This window comes from Harpegnathos saltator, unplaced genomic scaffold, assembly GCF_003227715.2.
Source record: "Harpegnathos saltator strain DR-91 unplaced genomic scaffold, Hsal_v8.6 scaffold696, whole genome shotgun sequence".
Lineage (NCBI taxonomy): Eukaryota > Metazoa > Arthropoda > Insecta > Hymenoptera > Formicidae > Harpegnathos > Harpegnathos saltator.
The window spans coordinates 517,807-543,541 of NW_020230533.1; the positions used below are offsets into that span (position 1 = coordinate 517,807).

Consider the following 25,735-nt stretch of genomic DNA (forward strand, 5'->3'; position numbering starts at 1 on the left):
TAGATTTGTTGCTATTTATATGGAAAGTACGCATAAAAAACTTTAAACGCGTTTATTTGGAAACACCATTTTCTTAAACTGTCAACACGATTACGCAAAAACTGAACCGCATAACTTGAAATTTTTGCACAATATATAGTAGATACGTAGTTTTCGCACTCCTACCTCGAACATAGTTATATTTTACTTTATTCATTTTTTTTTAACATGGTTACAAGTTGAAAAAAGTTTCATTTTCGACGCTTCTTTTTGTACAGTCGTTATTTATCCAAACTCGGCTTCACTGCCTTCATTTTGGCACGGACTATAATAGCAACCGTATATTTTAAAAATCTTTCTCATTTTTTGGTTTCAGAGAGGCCCGAAATTATATCGACAACAAACATAAAGCTCGCAAAGGGACGATTGCATTTTTATCTATAATTACAAATCGGATCGGTTCTTGTGATTCAATAAAATTTATTTTATACTTTGAATATTAATGAATACATTGTGAACATTCCAATTCCATTGATCTTACCGTTTCTGTTAAAAAAATTCCCTAAAAATAGCCTTGAAAATGGCCTGGCGCGGGTAATTTCCCCCTCAATAAGGTTCTGATATCCACACTGCGTTACATGCGACCTGACTTACTAGGACCCGATAGCATTACCTTATTCAGACCTGATGACCGAATGAGGTGAACCTAATAAGGACCATGGGATAAATTTCTAGTCGAGCCGTTTAGGTCCGAATAGATCGGCGCGGAATCGCGCTGCGTTACCGTTACCGCGACGTTCACCGCCGGACTTTTCGAATATGCGGGCTAAAAAATCGCGCGCGCGCGCATAGACCTCGCTCGTCGGCCAAGTGCATAAGTGCAGGGCAAGTGCTCTGCATAAGGCATAACCCAAGGTACAATATCCCCGATGCCGCGGCGGCATCGAGCGCCACAGCGCAGGCAGCGCAGCGAGAGAGAGAGAGAGAGAGAGAGAGAGATCCATAGCGCGCGCTCTCCGCTACCATTAGATCAATAACTTTGAACCGATATAGCCTCTCATCGGCGCAGCCGGCTGTCGATCGATGCCGGGGACTCCGCTGGTGAACCCGCGCTCTCGCGTGCGTGTGTGCACGACAAAGACCGCGGGAAACTAATAACGAGACGAAGTCATGTTTCCACGCAGGAGAATAATATTCGTCCGGCGCTGAACGCCGTTCCGGACGGACGGGGACCGTTTGCGTCGCGTCGGATTCATTAGCGCATACATTAATGACGGGGAAGACAGTGTGTGCGATAATTTTCATAAATTATTTTCTCATAAATATATATCGTATGAATATCGCGTGTGTTTTTGCCCCTCTCTTCCTTTTAATGCGGCGAAATGTGGTGAATATTGATTTGGTTTGACTGTGAGGACCGACAGAGAAAAGCTCGCTTTCCCGTTCACTTCATTCGACGATAATAATAATAATAATAATAATAATAACAATAATGAAACGCGATATCGGAAGAGACAACATCGCGAGTCCGCGGTAACTTTTTGTCACGGAAGCGCGCGATGCTGAAACGGATCGTCGGAGGTGTAGTATTCTCGATCGAAGCGCGATCACGCGCTTCAAACGCGCTTCAAACGCGCTTCCCGCGCGTTGGGTTACCCGAAAACCTTTGAGTCCTTCGAAATATCGAGTGTCCGGATTGCAATCGGAGTAAACGGGAAACTTGAGAGTCCGAGCTTCCGTATCGGGCACTTAAAAAGTCCCAGCCAAGTCCGGCCACACGCGCCGGTGTCGCTTTACTCTCTTAATTGCTGCCCCGAGACGCGCGCTGTAGCGCGCGAACCGCGCGTATTTCGAACTTGGAATACAATATTAACCCGGGAAAGGCTGACGGTATTAATTCCTCGGCTGGCCTTCGCGGCGCACGTACAATTTCTGCAACATCGCGAATGGCTGAATATACTTTTAGACCGGGGCGCATAGTGCAGCAGCTGAGGCGTAAATTCGGTGCTGCAGTTCATTCACGTCACGCCTAGGCTGTACGGGAGACATTAATTTACTTGTAGCGCAAAGAAGGTCCTTCCCGGACCTCGGAACGGCGACGATATCGGTTTCGCGAGAGCGCGCTTGAGATGCGGATTGAATTAATCAATCGCGCAGAGCGCGCGCCTTCATCGGGGAACGTCCTTGCAGATTTCGGGGGATGGGACTTCCGCTAGTTTCTCCTTATGAAAACATTCCGCTCGTCTTACCCGAGTCTCTCCGAGAGCGTCTTAACCTTTAGAGGACCGGCATTTTTCCTTTAAAATTTGCAATTTTTTCGCGGAAAATTTATATATATATATATATGTAACCATATCATGTCGCGTAGAGTTTGTTTTCGAGTTTGTTAGTGGCGGCTCCTGTAGGAGCCACCCCGGTCCGGAACGGAAAATAAAAAATTTTCAAAATTTGGACCTTGGCATTAATCCCCATAGGGGATTTTTACATATCGCTGATCATCATTTTGATATCAGATTATCGAAATTTTACAAAGAAAGGCAATTATTTACCTAAATTAAGTCTATATTACTATAAGTAATCTCATACGGTAATAAAACTTTCCTTTAGCATAACCCACAGCTAACGACGTGGACGTAGAAAGTTATGTAGCTTTGTTTTTTTTATATTTGTTTTTTGTTTTTTTTTATATTTATATTATATAAGCTCCTTTGTTTTTTTTTTATATTTTTTTTGTTAATATAAAATTGTTTTAATTTTTTAATCTTTTTATAATTTTTTAAATTTTGGTTATAAAAAATAATGAAAATTATTTCATTTCAAAAACTATTTTTCTGTATTTTTTATACTTATTTGTTACTTTGCGATTTGTTATCACGCACTGTGCGCAATCGAAACTCTAATAGTGTTGTGCGCTGATTTTATATAATTCTGAGAGAAAATGGGTTTATCATAAATAAAAACGTACTGAGATGCAAATTACTATGCAGTTAAAATCTGTACTTGTTAATAAATGTTCATTTACAAGTAAGGTAAAAATCACACGAACACACATGCAAATATATTTTTAGAGCACATAAACATCGACATAAGTGCATAAATAACTATAATATAACCTTTAAGAAAACACTGAATGCCGATTTATATGTGGCTCCTATAGGAGCCACCCCGGTCCTCTAAAGGTTAAAAACGGAGAAGATTTCAGTAGCGCACAGACCGTTGAAAACATTTCATTCGCCGTTTGATCAACATCAAGCCGATCGAGGAGGGCGGACTTTCAATGTTTCGCTTCGTTACCGAGAGAGAGAGAGAGAGAGAGAGACAGAGAGAGAGAGAGAGAGAGACCGAAAAAGCATCCTCTGACGCAATTTAAGTACGAAAGATTATCGAAGCGTCTACTTTTTAACGACCCACAACGCGTCGCGTGACGAAGCGCGGGTTCGAGCTCGCGTTGTTCAACATGCATGAGTAACAATTTCTCCCGTTATTCTCTCGTTCTGCCGCGCCCTCGCGCACGCAACAACGCGCGTCGTATGCGTGCGCGGTCGGCTCGGCGAGGGGCGGCGGGGGAGGAAGATTTCGCGCAGGAGGAGCGGAAGAATCATAGCCGAGGCCCTACATCAAAGCGATTGCGTTATCGGTAACACGAGTCGCGTCCGTCGCGCGACTTGTCCGCGGGAGTGGCAGCGGCTACACTTTGATGTGGAAACTGGCCGACGTTGCTAGTAGTATAGCCAGAAACCAGGCGTCCGGCGATCGTTTATCGCATTAGCGGACGGCCCGCGTGTACCGCGCCGTACCTTCGGCAAATTGGGAATTACGGCTACATCGAAACTTTGATGTAGCCGTTACCTCTCCCCGCCCCGCCCCGTCGCGGCCCCGGAGCCATTTTCCGGTTCAATTTAAGTACGAGTACAACCGTGCGTGGAATCGCCAAGATAACGTGTCCTACCTCGCGATCGCCCCCCCCCCCCGCCGCGGTGCGGAGTTTCCAAAGGGCGCGAGAGACTCTCTCTCTCTCTCTCTCTCTCTCTTTTCGCTCCGTCCTAATGATTTATCGATCCGATAGCGGATCACAATCTCGGTAACGGCGAGTGCTTGGGATTTATACGCACCGCGCATTTCTGCTCGTTGCTGCGACAATACTGGAGACTGGAGAGAGATAAGCCCGCTGCGTGTGTCCTTTTTGCTCGCGCAGGACGATATTATATAGTTCTCCGTGTCCTCCTCTGTACCCGCGAGCTCTCTTTGATCAATTCGGAGTTGATTTACCGTCGGCAGTATTATATCGACGGTTTCCAAATGAAGCTTCTTGAGAGTCAAGTTTTGATTATGTTTTATAAGTTTTTTACAATTTTTAGTTCCTCTAAAAAATACACACGGTCGATATGAAAGCGATGTCAAGCTTGTCAAAGCGACGAGATAAAGAAATGAAGAGAACGAAGAAGCAAAAGTATAATGCGTAAAGTCACAAAAAGTGACGTCGGTCACAATTTGGCAATTATGCGTCACAAAACCGCGCATTAATTCAAATTTATAACTGGCAAAATCTTGCGGAATAAGATATGAAATTTTCGTCCGGACAGATTTCTCCGCCGCGGGAAAATACATTTCACCTCGAAATGTGCGACTGAATGGATGGCACAAAATGTGTAAACGCGGGAGGAAGCGTGAATAATTCGGAGCGTTTCCTGTCACACTTCAACTGTACGCATATAGCATTCTCTTTAATCCCGAGTGTCATAATTATGGCCGTCGGTCCGGCAAAAATTTCGCACCGATTATTAAATAAATATCTATGCCGCGCTGTCTCGTCCCGCCACGAGACGAGCTTAATGTGGCGCATAATGCCGAACAAGAGCATTTACATTGCGCGATTAACGTCACTCGGCGAGACGAATTATGCGAGTTGCGTAAAAGCAGGCCCTCCGAAATGCATCAAAACGCGATATAACTCGGAAGCTTGTCATTATATCGCGGTTCGAATTAGTGGGCACTCACACGCACATGCATATAAGTATATATATATATATATACAGGGTGTTCCATTTTAACTTTCGCATTAAAAAATCTAAAAATCGAAATCTTCGAGGTCGACGGAAAAATGTTTCAGACAAAAGTTTTAGGGCTTCAAAGGATCTATTTACTGACACTATGAATTTGACATTGGGCTAACTTTGAAAAGTCCAGTCAAGATCAACATAAAAATCTTAAATAGATATCCCAATTTTTTATTACATCATCTTTTTCTAGCAATTAATTTGAACAATTTTTGTCTGAAACATTTTTTTATTTACCTAATATTTTTTGAGATATTTAGGGCAAACTTGATAACTTTTTCAATATTTTACTCACGATATCTCTGATGATTTTGAAATTTCCAAAAATCAGTAAATTAACAAAAAGTTAGGGCGCTATTGTAACAATATATTCTTGAAACTTGAAGGTAGAGCAAAAAGGTCTGGTACCACTTTTTCTTCTGACAAATAGTTAGCGAGATATCGTGAATTAAATATTGAAAAAGTTATCAAGTTTTCCCTAAATATCTCAAAAAAAAAATACTAGGTAAATAAAAAAATGTTTCAGACAAAAATTGTTCAAACTAATCGCTAGAAAAAGATGATGTAATAAAAAATTGGGCTACCTATTTAAAATTTTTATGTTGATCTTGACTGGACTTTTTTTCAAGGTTAGCCCAATGTCAAATTCATAGCGTCATTAATAGATCATTAATAGATCCTTTGAAGCCCTAAAACTTTTGTCTGAAACATTTTTTCGTCGACCGTCGAAGATTTCGAGATTTTTTAATGCGAAAGTTAAAATGGGACACCCTGTATATATCCCACTCATTCATATTAAATTACATCAAACGCGCGTATCATGATTATCACTGCGCCGTTATATCGCGGTCGTACTGCCGCGACAGTTACGTATACGTCGAGATTGCTGCCTTTGAAATTTGAAAAGCCTGTGGCTGACAATCGGCACGCATAAAGAGAAATAATCAAATTGCGAAATGGCCTCTTCCTCTCTATGTGTGAGTGTCACCGCACTAAAGTTTATGGCGATTAAAAAAGCGCTCTCACGCGCCCAAAGAGCGCGTAAATTCCGTTATCGCGATATTTACCGGTTGTTCCTGAAATCCGAATTTCGAGCGACCTGCTTCAATTTTCCATTGATACGGAATCCATTAAAATGATTATTAGTGAGTCGCTTTATACGTATGTGTGCGCGCCGAGCTGCTGCGCTCGACATAACGCACACGGCTTTATCAGTGACGCCCGTACGATGTTACGTACGTTTGTTTGCGCTCGTTTACCGCATTATTCAAACAGCATCGGGGCTGGATCGCTTTTCCCGGACTCGTTCCCGATTAAACGTTCCCGATTTAACGTTAAGTCGCGTCACTTCGTGACTCTCCCCTCCTTCGACGGCTGCGCTTTTTGCGCGTCGCGCCTCTCTCGGAACTGGGTTACAATTGAATCCGGGACTAATCACTGTAATCCGGATCTAATCCGGCGCCGCGCCGCTACCAAGTGCGCCGGCATCAATCAGAGATAATAACTGGAGACTGATTCGCGGCAAATGACAGCTATGAAGACGAACGGAGGATGGGCGAATCGTGCGGCCAGGTCGGCGTTTCTCCCGCATTGGGCCGCGAAAGCGGGCCGCGATTGTACAATTTAACGCAAACAACCACATAAATCCATTTGCGCGCGGGGTAACAATGTATCGTCGGCAACGACGTGCTACGTTAGCGACAAACAGCGGCTCGTCCATCAGGATGTGGAACCTTTTGCACGCGTTACCGCGGAGGCGGTAAAGAAAAATGAGCGCGCGCGGGCGGAAAGATCGTCCGCCGCTTTTCTTGCGCGGAGTTGAGTTTCGGCGCGTATTCGCCTTCGTCCGAAGACGAGGAATTTCTTTCCCAATGGAGAAATTCTCCCAGCGCGCAACATGACGGATGCCTTCCGAGACTCGCGGAAAAAAATAGCGGGGCCACCATTCTGCGTCTCCGCGATTGCACAATCGATATGAATTATCACACGCATTACATATTCTCGCTGCCGAGCATTCTATCTCGACATATCTTGCGGCACATTACGCCGTCTCTCATTACGAGACGCGAATCGGTCTAACGAAAGATATGCCGCTTTTATCTCGCGGATTCCAACGATGAAATTTCCCGCTGGCGGACGCGACGGCCAACGGTATGAGTTTTCCAACGATTTGTAACACGTCGCGCTCTCGCGGCTCGCCTATTTCGTCGAAATTCCCAGTCAAACGAGGGAACCTCCATGAACGAATTGCGCGAGTCACGTCTCTCTCTCTCTCTCTCTCTCTCTCTCTCTCTCTCTCTCTCTCTCTCTCTATTTTATATTTTATATTATACCATTACTTGTTTGTACTTACCTTGCATATTCTTTCAACTAATGTACAACTCTAAATTCTTTGTATCATTTTTGACTTCCTTGCGCTCGAAGGGACACTGTCCCAGAGCGTTCAATAAATAACGCTTTCTCTCTCTCTCTCTCTCTCTCTCATCGCCGCTCTCGCGGGAGGAACTCGCGCCCAGCCGCACGCTCGAGCGTGCCGGCGAGTGGTTACACCGGCGGGCGGTGTAATTATACCGATGGCCACACCAGCGTGGGACTCTTTTGCGCCATGTTTTTTGTCAGGCCACGGGGACAAAACGAGAGAAGGGGAAGGAGAGGACGACGAGAGCGACGATGAAGAAGGAGGCAGCGGCGGCAGCTGCTGCAGCAGGGGCGGGCGATTTCCACAGGCCACTTCGCGTGTGTGCCGGCCGCGCCGCAAAAATGGGTCGTACACGCGTTTCATTATGACGCATTGCTCAACGAGCTTCGCTCCGCCCGACGCACGACACGCGCGCTCACCTGGCCGGATAACAGAGCCGGCGGGCGGATTAATTAGTCGGGCGGGGGAGGGGGGGGGCGATTAATTACGATGACCTCGGGGTGTGTCTCGACCTGGCGCGGCACGTCGCGTGGCGTCGCGTCGCGGGGTGCTGGCTGTCGTCACGCTCCACTTGGACCCGACATCGCCGGGACGGGAAGTTTATTCTCATGAAGCGCCGGCTGCAAACTCGAAAGACCGAAATTCACTTCATTTGCATATCAGCCGACGCGGAAAGACGCGCGCGCGTTGATCGTGCGTGAACTTTATCAAATTATCGCGGCGACAGCGCCGTTCATTAAGCGGCCGTTCGTGCACGACGCCGCCGGTGCGTCCGGGTCCCTTAAACGATTCGTCGACGTATCGCGATCCTCGTCGACTCCGTCGGCGCATTAACGCGCGCTCAGGCTAATTGAACGGGCGAGTCGATAAACTCTCGAGTAATGAGAACAAGTGTGCGCACACGACGACGACGACGACGACGACGACGACGACGATGCGGGATTACCTTCCGTGGATTTATCTTCAATTATGTGTGGATCATCCCCCGGATGTTTCCCGAGTCGATCGCAAAGTTGGACGAAAATCTCACCGGGGAGTCGCGCAGCGTTGGTCGGTCCTGCGGTTTCCAAAAATTGCGAATTTTTTTAGAAAGCCACACGACGGCGAGAGTCGGCCAGTCCAGCCGGATTTATTTGTTTCATGTATTTTTTTTAATTTCCTGTTTGCTCGTTAATCCTTTAACGCTTACTGGTAACTATATTTACCAGAAACGCATTTAAGAATCCATAACTTAGTGAAAAAAGGAGATATTTTCGTTTTCTTTCTCTTCACCACTGTAAAGCTGAATTCTTCTTCTAAAAAATGATACGTAGATTGCATGTAGACTCGGTTTAGTCTGTTTTTGGCTCAGTTTTAATGATAACATGTTTTGTCAAATTCCAAGTAGGCACCGCATATTCTGATTGACCTAGCAATCGTGAATTCGTACATATTATGCAAAATTCGCACGAAAAATGAGTCGGTTGACCAATTGGGATTCCGTCTGAGCTTGGCAAGACAGCTCACTGGAAACTTGTCCTCACGTAAAAGAATGGGGCGGCCAGTTCAATTCAATTCCATTCCGGGTAAATAAAGATCAAGTTCTGAATATGAGTTTTATGTTTCGAGGAATTTCTCCAACCATTAGGTATGATATAAAATTGTTAAAGCTAAAAAAAAAATTTAACCGATCAGGCGTATTTTTCGCTTCTGGGAGTAGTTTCTGCTTGGACAGGTAGTTTTTCGTAGATATAAAATTCTGATATTTTTTTTGGTTATCGCTACTTATAGTCTCAGTTCAAAAAAACTCAAATTTTATTCTTAAAACACTTATAAAAAAAAGTCGGGCGTTATAAGTAACGCCGCAAGGATATAGTGTATTTTTTAATCTCGCAACGAGGCGACAGCCGAGCCACTTTTTTCTCACCCCTCTCGGGAGATGGAGAGACTAAAGTTAAGGACTTCCGAAAGGATCCGTCGGCTTGATCGCGCAAATTGGGTCTGGTCTCGTGCGCATGTAACAACCCCGATAATAAGGGTGTGAAAATTGCCTGACGTCGAGTAAGTGCCTTTCAAGCTACTCTGCCGTGTAAGGATAAGGGATTTAGAGGCTGTCGCGCGTCAGTTGAGCGCGAAGGAAGGCCGCGCTGAAAGTCATTGTAAAATAACCAGCACGGGTTGACCGCTTGGGAATGGCTGAGAGTGTATTCCGCCGGCTTGCATTGAAAACGCGCGGAATGTGCTGAGCGCAATTAGCGGGAGGATGCGATGAGGAGAAAAAACGCCGGTTCGTTGGATTCCGAGGCGATGCAAATCGAGCGGTAATTTGCCTCGCGAGAGGATCAATAAGCGAGGAGCTAGAGGAGGGGGGGGGGCGGGCAGGGGAGGGTAACTCTGTGGCACATAATCTCAAATTGGACATCGCGCGCGCCGAGAGTGAGACGCAAAGTTCAGAATAGCGCGCGGCAAAAGCTATAAAGGCTCTCGGAAGGATCTGTCAGCTCAGTCGCGCGATAATGGAGCGGTGAAATTTCCTTTACATCGCGTAGCTACCCCATTCGAGTAATTCCTGCGAGTCGACTGTCAACGACGGACGCGGAGCGGATAATGACATTCCGAGATGAAGGCCGGGAGGAGGAGAGAGAGTGAGAGAGAGAGAGAGAGAGACGCGTATCATCGACGTGACATTTCGCGCTGAGGACGCTCCGCGGATTTTCAATCTTAGTTTGCGACACATCGCGATATTGAGTCTCTAGTTTCGCACAACGGAGGACCGGTTTGTTAATACCTTGTGTCGCGCAACACATCCGATGTCGAATATTACAAATAGCAGGAATACCCGGCAACAATTCCCGACGATCTCGGACTGGTCCCGGACGATTTAATCCTGACGCGCTGCGGAGTTGTACGTGACTCCGGCTATCCCGTGTTATCCCTTAACGGCATGTGCGGCTCCTCCGAGGATCGCTCGGAGGATCGCTCAAATCTGTGCAATCTGCGCTCGGTGTTCCGCTCGAGCGTTGGCCGAAAGTTCGAGAGCGTACGAAGTGGCGCGTTCGTTCTCGCGTCTGTTCGCCTTTAATTACGCTTAGCGAAGTTTAACGGAGCGGAGGCAGCGAGCCGATGAAAATAAATGAAAGATTATTGCATGACAAACGCGATGTCGGACGGCTCGGCCCGGCGCGGCGCGCGGCGGTCGGATGTTATTTAAATGCACGCTTGAAAAAGTGCGCTTTTCCTGCCGCCGACGAGGATAATAAAAATGGTTGCGTGCGCGACGTGGAAACGCGCCAGAGTTTGTTCGATTGAACGGCGACCCTCTGATGCGTTTAGCCCTCCCTCCGGAACGGCAAAAGTGTCGTTCAATTAAGCGGTGAAACATTGGGATACTCGGGGCGGAAGTTACACGGGCCGATTGTTTCGACACAATCTCCAATCAAATCGTGATATCCATATCGCGCGACGAAGAAATTAATTCGAGAGAACGGAATTGTCATCTCGCGTGCGCGACAAAAAGTCCGGATCGTGTTTTCGCATTTATGTGGCCAGCAGCCGCCGCGCGCCCTTCATTAATCGCATCCACCATCTTGCGTAACATTCTGCACTAGGTCAGTCGAAAAGTTCGGTCTGATCTTCGATGAGCGACGTCACATCGATACTACGATAATCACACACGTGTGATAGGCGACGACAGCGTCGATTGGAATCTTAGCGAGAGAGAAGTGATCGGCGAATCGATCGTGGGAGAATTGGTCAGTCGTCGCGTATGCAATTACGAAATCATCGAATCGATCGGTGAAATTAATTAACAATCGCTCGATTCGCCCGACGTTAGTTTGGACATTACCCGAGTGGAACAATTAATAGGGCTCTAATTATTTTTCCCTAATCGGGCCCTAGTAGGGATAGAAAGGCAAAGGCCCTACAAGATGTGTGACGAACGGTTTAGTGGGTCCTTTTAAGGTAATATCAACAGGGCCTTATAAGGCAATCTTAATAGGGCCTTATCAGGAAATATTAACAAGAGTTTTATGAAGCAATTAATAAATATTAAGAGTCTCATAGGGTAATGTTAAGATATGGAGTTAAAATCCATTCTAAGTTTGAGTGAGACATTCATTCTTGCAGTTGCGAGTCGAAATATTTTTATTGCTGCTTAAAAAAATATTTGTCTTTTTCATTCCAAGAAATTTAGACTGTAATTTCTTTATTTCTTTATAATCTCGTTAGTATACAACAAGAATTTTTTATTTTAAAAATATAGCATTCTTTACATATAAAAATCCTGCTACTGTTTTCATTAAATTTTGCTGCATTTCAAGACGAAGGCAATACTAGAAAAATCCTTGGAAGAGACTAATGAATATGGCAACTAATAAAACTAGTAAAATTTGTTTTTAATTGCGGTATAATTAAAAAATCTTTAAAAGAACTAGATAGAGCGTACCTACCTAAAACAATACTAAAATATAACAATTTTATTACACGCTTCAGATCTTATTAATTTTCTGTAACAAAACATGCTTTTGCGTATCTAAAGCATTCTTAAAAGATCCTTCTAAGACCCTCATCAGTTTCCCTTATCAAAGCCTTATTTCGTAAAATCGAACGTATCCCTAAAAGATTCATCTCGAGGCCTGATTAGTAATAACGAGGCATCCCTTTTTAGGGCATCCTACTTTCAGCCTTATCGGGACCTTATGCTTCATGAGGATGGTCCTAATAATTTTCTGCTCGGGTATTTTCATCAGTCAATAGAAATTTCCATCGATTATCCCCGACATTGAACACGGCCGACGCGGCGCTGATGACGCTTTGTCGCGAAAACTTCGCCGACGAATCGCAAACAGCGGCGATGATTGTTCGATTAATGATCCATTGAATGCATCGGGTAAATTCGCCTCCGAAACGCGGGGCCGAGATCTTTAGCGAGCCGCGTGCGAATGCAGTCGGCTGTTTCCATCACGCGCGGAGAAGACAATGCAATTTTCCGGTCCAGCTCGCTACTGTTTATAATCCACAATGGAACAGAATGTGCAGTGGCGTCGCGATTTTCGTACCCGGTAGAAGCGATGACCGCCACGTTCGGCCGAGACACTTGGCAAAAATCGAATTTGCACTTGGTCGTCAACGGGGGGACGGGGGGGGGGGAGATTACTCACGGGGCGTCTCATTTTCGTAAAGCGATAACTCCATCGACCCGCGTCAGCTCGCATTATATCGCCAGCTACGAGAATGCCCGCGGCTCGACGATCCTTCAGTCGGACGCTCCGCGTAGCGTAGCGAATGCATTTTTAAACTCGACCGAATTTACCGCCGTATGTTTCCGCACGAGTGTGATATTCGCGCTCGTGCACGCCGCGGGGCGCGATCCAGCGTTCCGGAAGCTCCGAGAGGCCGACAACGTCGCGGTCGCTTCCGGCCAATCGCATCAATTGGAAATTTAGAATTGCATTGATTTAAAACCGCATTAATCTCGCAAAGCTCAAGCGACTGGACGCACATCGCGAGTCACGTCTTGATTTATCACCGCATCCTTGGCGAGTCGGACTCGAGTGAGCGGTCGAGAAACAATCGGTGGAGGTGAGTGCGCGGCGGTCGAGTGGCGCCCTAATTAAACAAAGAACAGCGCTAGGGAAAAGCGACAATTCCCCCCGCGGCTGTCCCGCGGCGAGAGGCCGTCATGCTCGTTTCGCCGAGGCTCGACGACCCGCGCCGCAGGATCCGCGCGAGGATCGGCCGATGGCTTCGTCATTCGGCATACACGAGTCGCGCGTGCCGATAATTCTCCGGCTTTAACCCTTTAACGTCTACTGGTAACTATATATATATAGTTACCAGAAACGCATTTAAGAATCCATAACTTGGTCAAAAAAGGAGATATTCTTCGTTTTCTTCGAAGCTGCACTGTAAAGGTGAAGAATTCTTCTTCTAAAAAATGCTATATAGATTGTATGTAGATTCGGTTTAGTCCTGTTTTTAGCTCAGTTTTAACGATAACATGTTTCGTCAAATTCCAAGTAGGCATAGCTAAGCATTGTTATTGACATCTAGAAGTGCGCTATAAATGAATAGATTGGTATCTGTTATAATTTTATACATTTGGAAGCTTTCTCAGACGCAAAATGTGAAATTAAAAGAATACAGAAATTCCAAATGGCGAATCCGATATGGCGGACACGAAAATCAAGAAATCAAGCTATTTTCGTGAAACCTGATGACCTACAGTTTTTGCGGCGAGAAATAAAGGGACGATTGACTGTCTGAACGGTGATCTACAAGATATTCTTCTGAAATAGTAAGCTTGACGCTCTGAATGATAAACTTCACTCGCAAATATAGTAAAGTCAAGCTGACTATCAGAGTTATGTCGTATAGATTACCTTTCATTTTTCTCCGTATAGGTTCCTCATCTCGTATATGCTTTCAGGATCCAAGTCATATTTACCAATAAGCAATAAACAAAAATACAAGAAGACGCTTTGGAAAAAATCAAGAATCATTTGATACGTCAGAAAATTCCGTAGTTTTCGTAGATATAAAATTCTGATATTTTTTTTTGGTCATCGCTACTTATAATGTCAGTTCAAAAAAACTCAAATTTTATTCTATCTTAAAGCACTTATAAAAAAAGTCGGGCGTTAAAGGGTTAAGCGAGATTTCCCTAGGAAAATCGAGATTTCTCAGAGGAAACTCTATTTCACGTAGGAAAATTTCCCCGTACTTTGACTGGATCGCCAGCTCTTTATTCATCACCGAGAGATTATTCCACAACGCGCGTGGACGCACGTGGCTGAACCTTGTCGCGCTTGGAGCGTCTAAAGGAGCGATTTCCACTTGGCACGTGGCAACTTTTGACATTTGTCACTTCAGCCGGCGGAATCCGCCTAACGACGTCACACACGTCGCGACGTCGCGTGAGACGAAACATTTCTAATAATTTGGTTAGCGTACATCTCCTCTGCGTCCGCTCCTCGATCAGCCCTCGATCGCGCGCATCTATACGTCTCAGGAAGATAAATTAGATAATCCCCGTGCGGCCGCACGGGGGATGATTACAAAGCAAAGGAGGCGGCCGCATCGTTTTATCTCCCTCGTCATCCCGACGAGTCCTGCTAACAGCGACGCGTTCGTGCGCGCGAGGATTCAACTCGCTAAGACTACTGATCTCGTAAAAGGATCTCCTACCTGTGCGTCGTGAGACCGCGCGCGGGCGTCGCTCCGGCTGTCGAAGTCCCGGAGTCCCTTGAAGGGTATCCTGGCGGCTCGGCGACGGAGGGGCCTCTTAAGCACCTCCACGGATCGCGATCACACTCGCGGTCGGCGCGTTACCGGAGCGAAACGAAAGAAAAAAAAAAGAAGAGACGCGCGCGCTCCCCAGCTCTCTCTCTTTCTCTCTTGTCTTTCGCTGCCTTTCTCTCTCTCTCTCTCTTGACGCGCGAACCCGCGCGGCGTCGCAGGCGCGAGTGGCCGGTCGGGCCAGGAGCGAGGAGAAAGGAGTGAGAAAGAAGAGGAGTCGTCGCGCGCGCCAGAGACTGCGGATGCGGGTATCGTGGCCGAGGAACTTGGAGCAGCTCTCTCGTCGCGAGGGAGTCGCGGCACGATACTGACGAGTCGCCCGTGGGGCGCGCGGACCTCATGCCGCCAGGATCTCCATCCCCACCGGCGCGGCGCGCCGCGCCGTCGACATTCAGGGCCGGTTGATCAACGGGCACGGAGAGTCGTCGCGCGATCCTGAGCCCCGCGCCGAGGGTTGCCGCGCCTTCCCGCCAGCCGGCCCTCGAGTTGCAGGAGTCAAACTCGCGGACTCGCGAGTTTGACTCCTGCAGCTCAGCCATTATCGCCCCAGCGCTACCCTCGTCGAGGACCAACGCGCGGATTTAAGCGGTGCGCCGGCTATAGTTTATCGAATATCGAAGCTCGCGTGTTGCGTGTGCGAGGAGGGCGGGGAGGGGGAGAGGTGGTGCTTCGTTTGTCCCGACATTGCCGCTCGGCGAGAATTTTCTTTGTTTTTTTTTTATTTTTTTGGCGATAACACCCGGGAAGATCGGAAAGAGCCCGCGCATTGGCCGTCGTTGAGCTTAAAAAGCTCGAGCCGTAAATATGTCGAAGGTTACAAGGAGTATTTTTATACCGGGCTTTGGTGCACTTGCAGAGAACTCGACAAACAGGGTACGATGCGGATACAAAAATGTGGAGCACGGTAACATCTGCGGCGAAATTTGCGATTCGCGGAGGCTCTCGAATCTGAACCTAGCGGGATTGTCTGTCTCGCCGGTCGAGTGTTCGACGAGATTACGAATTTCCGAAACCGAGATATATTTTGCTTCCCGTTCCCGAGTGTTCTCTTTGGTAGCTCTTAGCTCACGCTAATTGCTGCGAGCGTGGCGAGTGAGTGAGCCAAGATCGAGAGAATTAGAAGTTGCGTAACGGCGGCGAAAAAACTAGGCAATCTTTCGAGATTCCGTTAGAGAAAGCTGCGTGGCGCCGCGTAAAAAAAGGCGGGGATTACTCGAGATTACTCAAACTACCTTTGAGCAGCCATTAGCGTGGGACAATCGTGTTAAACGTCAAGTTGACGGTATTAATTCCTGTTTGTTGCTATCTTCAGTCATGTTGCTATCTTAAGCGGATAGAGAGAGGCAACGTGTTGAGAGAAAATTTAACGAAGGAAGGAGGGATGATTAAGCTGCTACATTCGTTTCTCCATCGAGCGTCTGTCGTCGCTTGATTTTTCAGGTCGCAGGTTGCGATAAATTTTTACTCTATTATTTTCTTGTATCATTATATATTACAGATTGTCAGTAATTTTTCAACACGATTACGCGTAAATAAAAATCGCAATAAAATCACAGAAACTGCACGGAGAAAAGCAGTTTTTAATCATTCGAGGCAGATTCTCGCGCGGTTCTCGAGAACCAGAGAAGTTTCAACCCCTTCGACGCAAACGCACTCGCTCGTGTCCTCATCAATTCGACCTTTTTTCCGTTCGCGCTGTACAACATGGCGCGTACGGTGCACAAATATTATGTGTATTATTGTTTTATTTCCAAGTTAACTTCGCAGAGCCGTGTTTCCCGGACAGTGATAAATAACAATGACGCCTCCCGCCGCTCTTTCAGCGGCTGCTCGCGGCCGTCCGCAACACCGACGCTCCGCGCGGTTTAAATCAGTTATCGACGCATCCTCATTCCGGATAAACATTAATTCGCCCGTAGTACCGCTAAATCCACACGCGATCACCCTCGCGCCCGCGCCCGGCATAGCGTAGGATTCTACCGACCCCCTTCCCCCTCTCGTATCGTTCGTTCGAAGCTCGCGCGCTCATCTCGGCTTTCGCAAAGCCAACGTCCGACTGCTGAAATTTTGCGCGCGCAATGAAGGCAACGCCAAATATTTCAACGCCAGGCAAATATTTATTTTCGCCGATAAAGCAGCAACTCTTGCGCCGCCCGCTATATACCTGTGTGCGCGCGCGAACGCGAGCGTACACTATAATGCCACCCCTCCCCCCTCTGACTGTATCCAGCCGTGATGCTCCGTTCGGGACGGACGTTCTATCGCTATGAACTTTCGGTGTCACGACTCTCTGATTCTTATCTAGGATTCTCCAGCAGGATCCTGCCGTTCATTACGTATCGTCATTATTACGCGCGCGCCGCTCGTCGCTGCGCCCGTCGCTGCGTTTCAGCCTTACAACTTGCGTCAACTTTCAATCACCGTAGGCGATGCACGGCCAATCGCCGTGTGATTGGCGGCGTTAATAAGAACGTCGATCACACGAGCGGCTCGCTGCAAATTCAGGCACTTCATTCATACGAGCGTAAACGGGATTGTTGTAAAATTATACGCGTGAGAGAATCAGGAAGGATTGTCAATCTCTCCGCGATCCTCGTCGCTTTTCTTCTTCCTCTTTCCGTGATTGAAGCTCAGTCTTTACAGATTGGTCTTTCTCTCTCTCTCTCTCTCTCTCTCATCTCAAAAAAAGTAATTTCGCAATAACCATTTAAATTTTAGAGGATTTTATTTTTATATATGGCTTCAAGAGGATTCCTCTAAGATTAAGAGGAAAATATTATAAACATATTCTTAAAGTTAGAGGGATATGTTATATGTATAATGCACGGAGAAAAATATCAGAAGTATCTGATTGTTAATTTTGTTGTCCGATCAAATATCCGATTAAATACACCGGATATTTGATCGGATAACGAAATTAACAATCGGGTATTTCAGATATTTTTCTCAGTGTGCAAATCTTATTGACTTTAATATAAATTTCCTCTTGTATACAGATTATTTAATCTTTTTTTAAGAGGATTATTATTTATTCTTACTGTATTTTCTTTTTGCTGGTTATACTGGTTAATTTGAAAAAATTATTCTAATGTATATAGCGAAAAGGAAAAATACATAAATGTATTTCTGGCTTCAGTTCTACGATAAGTGGGCACGAATGAAATAAGATCATCATAACAAATAAATTTCCAATTAGTTTTGTTACGGACTTCACAGCTACAAAGATGTTCATCATAACCAATTGTATGAAAACATAATTAAAAGAAAGAATATATTATTCAATTTCTTGCAGTAGATTATAAACTGTATATGACCAAATATGGATAAATTATCTTCGTTATACATATGTTACAACATACATGCTTTTTTTAAAAAGCGTTCCAAATATTCTGCCCAGTATGAGTATATGCACTGAGAGAAAAGTATATGATATTTGGAATTAAATAATGATATAGTAACTAAATTATAGTCCGAAATATCATATTTATAGTAAGTATTACCATAATATCGGTAATAATTACGATATAGGCATAGTATAAACCAACCATATAATATTTTTACTAAGAATTAGATAGTAAGTTAAACTAAAATTATTGTATGGATACAAAATATAAAATAGTAAGTAAAGTAACTCTTTCACATCAGTCAATATTACCCGAATATTTGCTAAATGATGACAGATGTAACTATATGAATATTAAATCTCACTATATTTGAATGAGAAATTACCCATATATGTGATAAAAGTAACTAAACAATTATTTAAGACAATCATCGACTATATATTTGTGTTTATTCTACTATATTTTGCAGGTTCCACGAACTATAAAAATATCGTTGACGTCAAAATAAACTATAAAATATAATGAAATTATAATGAATTCAACTATATTTTTCTATCAGTGTGGTTATTTTTTTGTTCATATCTGAAGGTAGACATGACTGAACAAAAAGAGTCGAGACATTCAAATCAACATATTCCTCTTCATATAAGAGGAAAATTAATTGATATAAAAGGAAATCCTTATTTCGATAAAAAGAACACAGAATAATATCTAATAAATTTTAGATGAACGATTCACTTTATTCTCTTTATTGAAAAAGAAATCCCTTCTCTGTAAAAAGCTTCGCTTAGAATATAAGACTATGGGAAAAATCACTTTATAAATAGAATACTTCTTTTTGGGTGTTCTCGCCCTCTCTCTCTCTCTCTCTCTCTCTCTCTCTCTCTCTCTCTCTCTCTCTCTCTCTCTCTCTCGCTTTCTCCTTTCCTCCGTTCTCAGTCACACAGGCCCGTTTAACTTTATTAATTCGTTGCTCGGCTTTGTGCTCTTATTATGTCATCGGCCAACATCGCGATGCCTTGCGAAACGAGCGAAGCTAAGTTCTCTCTCTCTCTCTCTCTCTCTCTCTCTCTCTCTCTCTCTCTCTCTCTCTCTCTCGTCGATACGAACAGCCGTAAAACTTTATCGCCTCCGAATTCGTCCGGCACGACGTTCCTACAGATTGATGCAAATATTGCGAAACGATTTATACACCGTTCGAGGCGTCGCGCTTTCTCCTCGCTAAGCCACCAGGGACCAATATAGAAAAGATACTCGCGCGTGCTTCAATGTCAAGGCGTAAGCAGTTTCGGCCGCGGGATATCGCCGTATAAATCACACAATATTGCAGCCGATAATCGTATTTTATTCTCATCTCGGTCTCGGCGATCCGAGAGACTTTCGCGACTCGTGTGCTGTTCGCTCGCGAGTACACGATTGCAGTCAGTATAAAGTCGCGAAGGTAATCACTTGACGCGTTGACTATCACAATGGCGGGACCGACGTGCTATAATGTTACCGTGTCTCGTTAATTTACGTACAAAACGTTAGCAAGTGCGCATAAAAAGCTTTAACGTACAGCCGCGCCTTCGGTGACTCGAGTCGTACATTGCGACGATGAGTGGAAATCGGCGCGTCCGTTCGTCGCGACCACCCTTGCGCTGCCATTATCATCCGCTGTTTACGAGCGCAGACTCGTCGCGACACCGTCGCGGAAGCCGCGACTTCCGTCGTCACACAAGTAAGGACGCAACGATAAATCGATAATATCGAAGTATCGGTACATCGAGAGACAAATATCGAATATTTATCGATGTTTTTTTTTATCCCCGATAAAATCGATATGTCGATATGAATTTTATTGATATTTCGTATTTTTCAGTTACAGAGTTCCGGGGGCCTATTACGGTTCTACGACCGAGATGAAAATTACAAAAGTGAATTCACTAGAATATATATTATGTAATTGGTCGATGTCTATAGTAAATTCGCTCACTTTTGTCATTTTCACCTTCGATCGTTGAACCGTAACAGATCTTCTGCTTCACACTAGGAAACAGAATTTAGTATCTCTAACAAAACCGCTTAGTTGAGGCATTTTTTGATAGCAACCAAATATCTTGTTTTATATAACAAAATATTTAGTTGTCTCGACTCAAAATATTTTCCCGCTTTGTTCTCTGGACCAAACGATTTTATTCTTAGACTTCATGTATGTAAAAATTAAACATTTTAGTTATTTTCTTCATAAAAATTACATAATAACGAAATATTATTTTGCATAAACTAAAATAATGCCCAGTGGATACTATTTTGTCTTTCTGTGCACTAAAATTTACATTTTAGAAAATTTACATATTAAGAAGAAATTATTGTATTTTTAAGAAAATTCATATAGTTGAAGCTTTTTGGTTGCTACAACAAAAGTATTATACGAACAAACCGTAATCAAACAAGATATTTGTTTACAGGAACTAAACAGTTTTGTCGGGCATATTTTAACCAAATTATTTTGTTGTTACAACAAAATTGTGGTTCATGCAACAATACATTTTTCCTAGTGCATGTATGCAGTGCATCTTCGGCAAACGACTGCGCTTTATCATATATTTCCTAATAAGAATACGACAATAAATTATATAAAGATAAAAATTAAAAAGAAATATTTTTTAATTTTTCGTGTATACTCTTTATATGCATACGCCTGTATGTATACCTTTTTTTTATATAGATATCGATATAAATATCGATATTTTTCAAAATTATCGATATTATCGTTATCGATGGTTCTAAATGACGATAATATCGTTGTCTCGATATTTCGAGAAATCGTCGCATCCCTAGTCACAAGCGCGGAAAATCGCATTTGGTCGGCGCGTCGCGCGAATTCGCGCAGATTCCGCGCTGAAATCTTACTTCCGCTTCGGCCGGGACCAGCGAGAGCGGTGCATTTCCACGGCGAAAATCGATGAACATTCACACTGTGATCTCACCGGTGAAGCTCGCCGCCCTCCTCGCTGATCCAGTCACGGAAACATTTTTGCAGACTCGCTCGCGAGAAGTACCGGTCCCATTAGCATGGATCGCTCAAGTTTCGCGAAATCTCAACGCCATTGCCGTCCATAAAGCGCCGTAAGAACGCTCCAAGACAAGCAATCGCGGCAACTTTTGTCAAATATCTGCCGGCGAGCGGCGGAGCGCCGGGGAACGAAGCCCGGGAGCGACAATGCGGTTATCCGGGGGACCCCATCTACGTTCTCGCGAAATCTGCGACTTCAAGCGGCAGATTCATTTTCCAGATGGGAAAACGTTAAGAGTCCCGAAATCGCGCAGGAAAAGTCGCCTCGCCGAGAGCGCCCGAGCGCGCGAGCTCCCCCGAGGACGAGAGTTCTTCGTCCTGCGAGCGAGCAGTCAAGGAACAGGAGGATCGTGCGGTCGGGAGGAAGCGGCTGGACGATGCCTCAGGGCGACGCGATGTATCATCCGCGGAGCCGGGCGTTCTGAAGCGTTTCGCCAATCGCCGTTAGTCCGTCCGGCCGCGGCGTAGTCGTAAAAGTACCCGCGCGACTTTCGATCGTTTCTCGCGATGCGGCGTCCCGATAGCGTAGTAAGCACTACCCACTGAATGACACGCTCTCCCACGCCTCTCTATTCGCCGCGGCGGGCGGGGGAGGGAAGAGAGAGAGAGAGCGAGAGAGAGAGAGAGGTAACCTGCAGGCGCATCCTTTTACCGACGCGACGCGCCAGTAACAGTAAACTCACTTTCATCTGTGATATTAGCCGTGCCAAGGCGAGCGAAGGCAAGGCGAAGCGCGCGCGCGATGCCTTTCGATTCGCGGGAGAAGAATCCGCGCACGATCGATGTCGGCACGCGCGCGCGTCTCAGCGTCCTCGGATGATTGACCCGAGAGTTTGACACCGGAAAGTTTGAACCGACAGGAGAAGAACCGGCAAAGTGCGCTCTGTTCTTCCGAGCACGAGCGCGGGACGTTGTCGAGTCTCCTCCGGCTTTCTTCGTCTGTCTTCTTAGGCGAAGAGAATTAGAAGTCGATGATCTCCTCCGTAACTCGCGGCTTCGTTGAAACGTTCGCGCTGATCGGAGAGAGAGAGAGCAAAGCCGGCGGAAGGACCTCCTTCGCGAGGACTGTTCTCATCTCCTGCGAGGTCCTCGTCGCGCGCGAGCATTCGACGGAACGGCGTCGCGGAGACGCGTTAATCCGCGGAACAAGGACGAAATGGAGTTTGGACGGCGCGGATGGCGCGGAAAGCGCGCACTCTGCCTCGTTGCGAATTCATTCAGCCGGAAGTGCCACCTGTGCTGCGGCGCCGATGCGATCACGTGTTTTTCGTCTCTCTTTTTTCTTTTCGCGTCCTAATGCGATCGCGCGCCACGCGAACGTGTGAAAGCCGTTATCCGCTTTAATCGTGCCCGCGCTTCGTGACGCGCTCGTCCCGTCGTAACGCATGCAAACGACACGACGACATCGCCGCGCCATTGCCCCCCCCCCCCCGGGCGCGCCGCTAATGGCGCTGGCACGTGTTGGAAAGACGGAGGGGAAAACGCACCCCCGGCGAAAAAGCCCAATTACAATTTGAGGCAGCTCTCGCGGCGAGCACGCTCCTCGCGAATAACGTATGCGCACGTGGTTATTGCGACGTAACAGCGAGACGCTAGGCGGTACTTAAGGAACACGTCGAAGTATGAGGAAGGATATTTCTCCCTCCCTCTCTCCCTCTCTCTGAGAACGCCGGCGCGCTCGCTCGACGGGAGAGAAAGAGAAAGAGAGAAAGGAACGAGGGATCCGGCGAACTTTCTCGCGATAGAATCCAAATTTGCGGCTGGCGATATTTTTCTCCTTCTCTCCGCCGCGACAAATCGTCCTCGCCAGAGCCATCCGAGTGGAAAAATTAATAGGACTCTGGTAAGGGCCCGATTGTTTTTCCTCAACATTAATCGAGCCCTAGTAGGGATAGAAAAATAAGGGCCTTACGCGAGATGGGTGTAACAGGGTGGCTTAACAGGTCCTTATAAGGCAATATGGTAAATATATAGAAAGGGGTACACCTCATCGGTTTTTTTTCATTTTGAAATATGTTATAAAGAATGAAATTCTGAGTGACTTTTCCTGATACAACTATATCTCGCTTATAGTTTCCGAGATGTTTGACTTTAAAGTTTTGGAATTTTGATGTTGAATTCCAAATATCATAAGCTGACGTTATTTACAGTACAATCCAAACAGTTAATCCAAACATAGTGTATACATAGAAATATAGGAAACAGTACATATAAACGGGAGAGGGGCTCCGCTCCTCCCTCGCACTTCTTCCCCAAAAAAATCCTAACTTAACCTAACTTATTGTATCTTCATATATTGTTGGGCGATGTTGAAAAGATCTCCTTAAAAGCCGCAACATCTAACCTAATTATATTGCAGATATTATAATAAATTAAGTTGAGCCAGGTGATAGATCTTAAGAGAACTTTTTTCAACAATGTCCAGAAATATATAAAGATGCAATAAGTTAGGTTAGGTTAGGATTTGTTTGGGGAGGGGCGGAGCCCCTCTCCCGCTTATATGTACTGTTTCCTATATTTAAAATGAATGAAAACTGCTTGTCTACTTCAAATATATTTCAACGTACAATTATAAAACATTAAAGTCAAATATCTCGGAAACTATAAGCGATCCGCATATAATTGTGTTAGGAAAAGTCACTCAGGAAAATTTCATCCTTTATAACATATTTCAAAATGGAAAAAATCGGTGATGTGTACCCTTTTCTATATATTTACCGGCAATATTATAAGAGCCATAAGGTTCTTATAAAAAGCAATATCAACAGGACCTTATAAAGCAATATTAATGGGGTTTTATAAGGAAATATTTTTATTATTGCTTGAGTAAAAATATTCGTTCTTTTCATTCCAAGAAATGGATTGTAATTTCTTTATAATCTTGTTCGTATGCAACAAGAATATTTTTATTTTAAAAACATAGCATACTTAACAATAAAATATAGCATTCTTCACACATAAAACTCCTGCTACTGTTTTTATTAAAGTCTGCTGCATTTCAAAACGAAGGCGATACTAGAAAAATCCTTGGAAGAGACTAATGAATATGGCAACTAATAAAACTAATAAAATTTGTTTTTAATTGCGGTATAATTAAAAAATTTTTAAAAGAACCCAATAGAGAAAGCGTACCTACTAAAACAATACTAAACTATGACAATCTTATTACATGCTTCAGATCTTATTAATAACTCTTTCTATAACAAAACTTGATTTCTATAACTCTCTCTCTTCCTCTTAAAAAATTCTTCCAAGGCCCTTCTCAGCTTTCCTTATCAAATTTTTATTTCGTAAAATCTAAGGTCTCCCTAAAAGATCCATCTCGAGGCCTGATGTGGTACATATAATGAGGCGTCTCTTTTTAGGATATCCTACTTTCAGCCTTATCAGAGCTTCGTACTTCATGAGGATGACCCTAACAACTTTCTGCTCGGGTAATCGACGAGGCGCGCGAGTTTCCCGACGTAATTAATATAAAAATCGCGACGCAGCAGCGCGTCCGATCGAATGAGAATTTCTTCCGACCGACTTGCGCGGGGCGGATTGTAAATAGTGCGAGTATACATCCAGTGCGCTCTTTTCAGCGGTAATTAATGAATATCGCGGTTACTGAATATCGCTTCTGACTTTATTAAGGTGAAAATTACTGCGCGTCCGGTCGCGGCGTTTCGCGCGCGTACCAAAAGTCGCCGCCGACGCACTCGTCCGAAAACGCCGACGAGCGAAAATGCCGACAACGGTGTATTTTTAATGACGCATTTTGCCATCGCTGATGTCATCAGAGAAATAGCGCTGCCGCGCGAAATAATTAAACACGCCGTCGTAAAAGCACGGTGATACCGGCAGCGATGTTGCCGCACGAGACGTTCGACACTCTTTCCTGCCCCCCCCTCCCTCCTCCCCTTTGCCCTGGAAAATCACGTACGAAAAATTACAGATCAAAGGCCGCGCGCGTTATTCGTCCGTATCTCGGCTCTAATTAATATCGTAACGCTCGGTTTATTATCACTCGCTCTCGTTTTCCCTCTCTCTCTCTCTCTTTCTCTCTCTCTCCCTGCGCACGGCCGCCACGCTTGATTATACATGATGACGGCTGCTCCGCGCGTTGGGCCGCGCTGCGCTGCATTACGAATCCGGCTAAACGTCCAATTGCATTTTGGAAAGCTGCCGGCGTGTCCCAACGCCGTCGCCGCGGAATCGGGAATTATTCATCGCGCGCTATAAATTACAGCCGACGGTTTGTTGACGTCGCGTCGCACAGCCGGCCTCGGAAGAGACTCACTTTCTTCTCCTCAGTCATGACGAAAACTAATTGCTCGGTCGTTGTCCTCCCGCCGCTTCTTCGTGTCCCCGTCACGCGTGACTCCCCCCGCTCGGTATTTATTCAGCAACGGCGAGGTGTCCTGCTCGCTCGATCGAATGCAAATCGGAAGCCACGCCGGCCGAAAAGGAGCCCCGCTGCCCACGGATAATTGATCGGCGAGGATGTCGCAAGGACGAAGTTCCCGGGCTCGGGCGGAGTTGACTCGCCGCGACTGAAAAAAAAAAAAAAGAAAAGAAAAAAGAAAGAAAGGAGTCTCGAGAGCCTGAGTCCGGTGCG

The 25,735-nt window shown here is 45.4% G+C and overlaps 1 protein-coding gene across 3 annotated transcripts in view; it reads right to left on the reverse strand.

Annotated features, from left to right (window-relative positions):
• thw (chitin-binding domain protein thawb) overlaps positions 1 to 15,057 on the reverse strand; it is a 63,747-nt gene extending 48,690 nt beyond the window's left edge. For all 3 annotated transcript variants that reach the window (XM_025305437.1, XM_025305436.1, XM_025305435.1), the window contains exon 1: positions 14,623 to 15,057. The gene's annotated coding sequence lies outside the window, so the exon portion shown is untranslated. The remainder of the gene's footprint in view (positions 1 to 14,622) is intronic.
• Between the last annotated feature and the right edge of the window lie 10,678 nt (positions 15,058 to 25,735).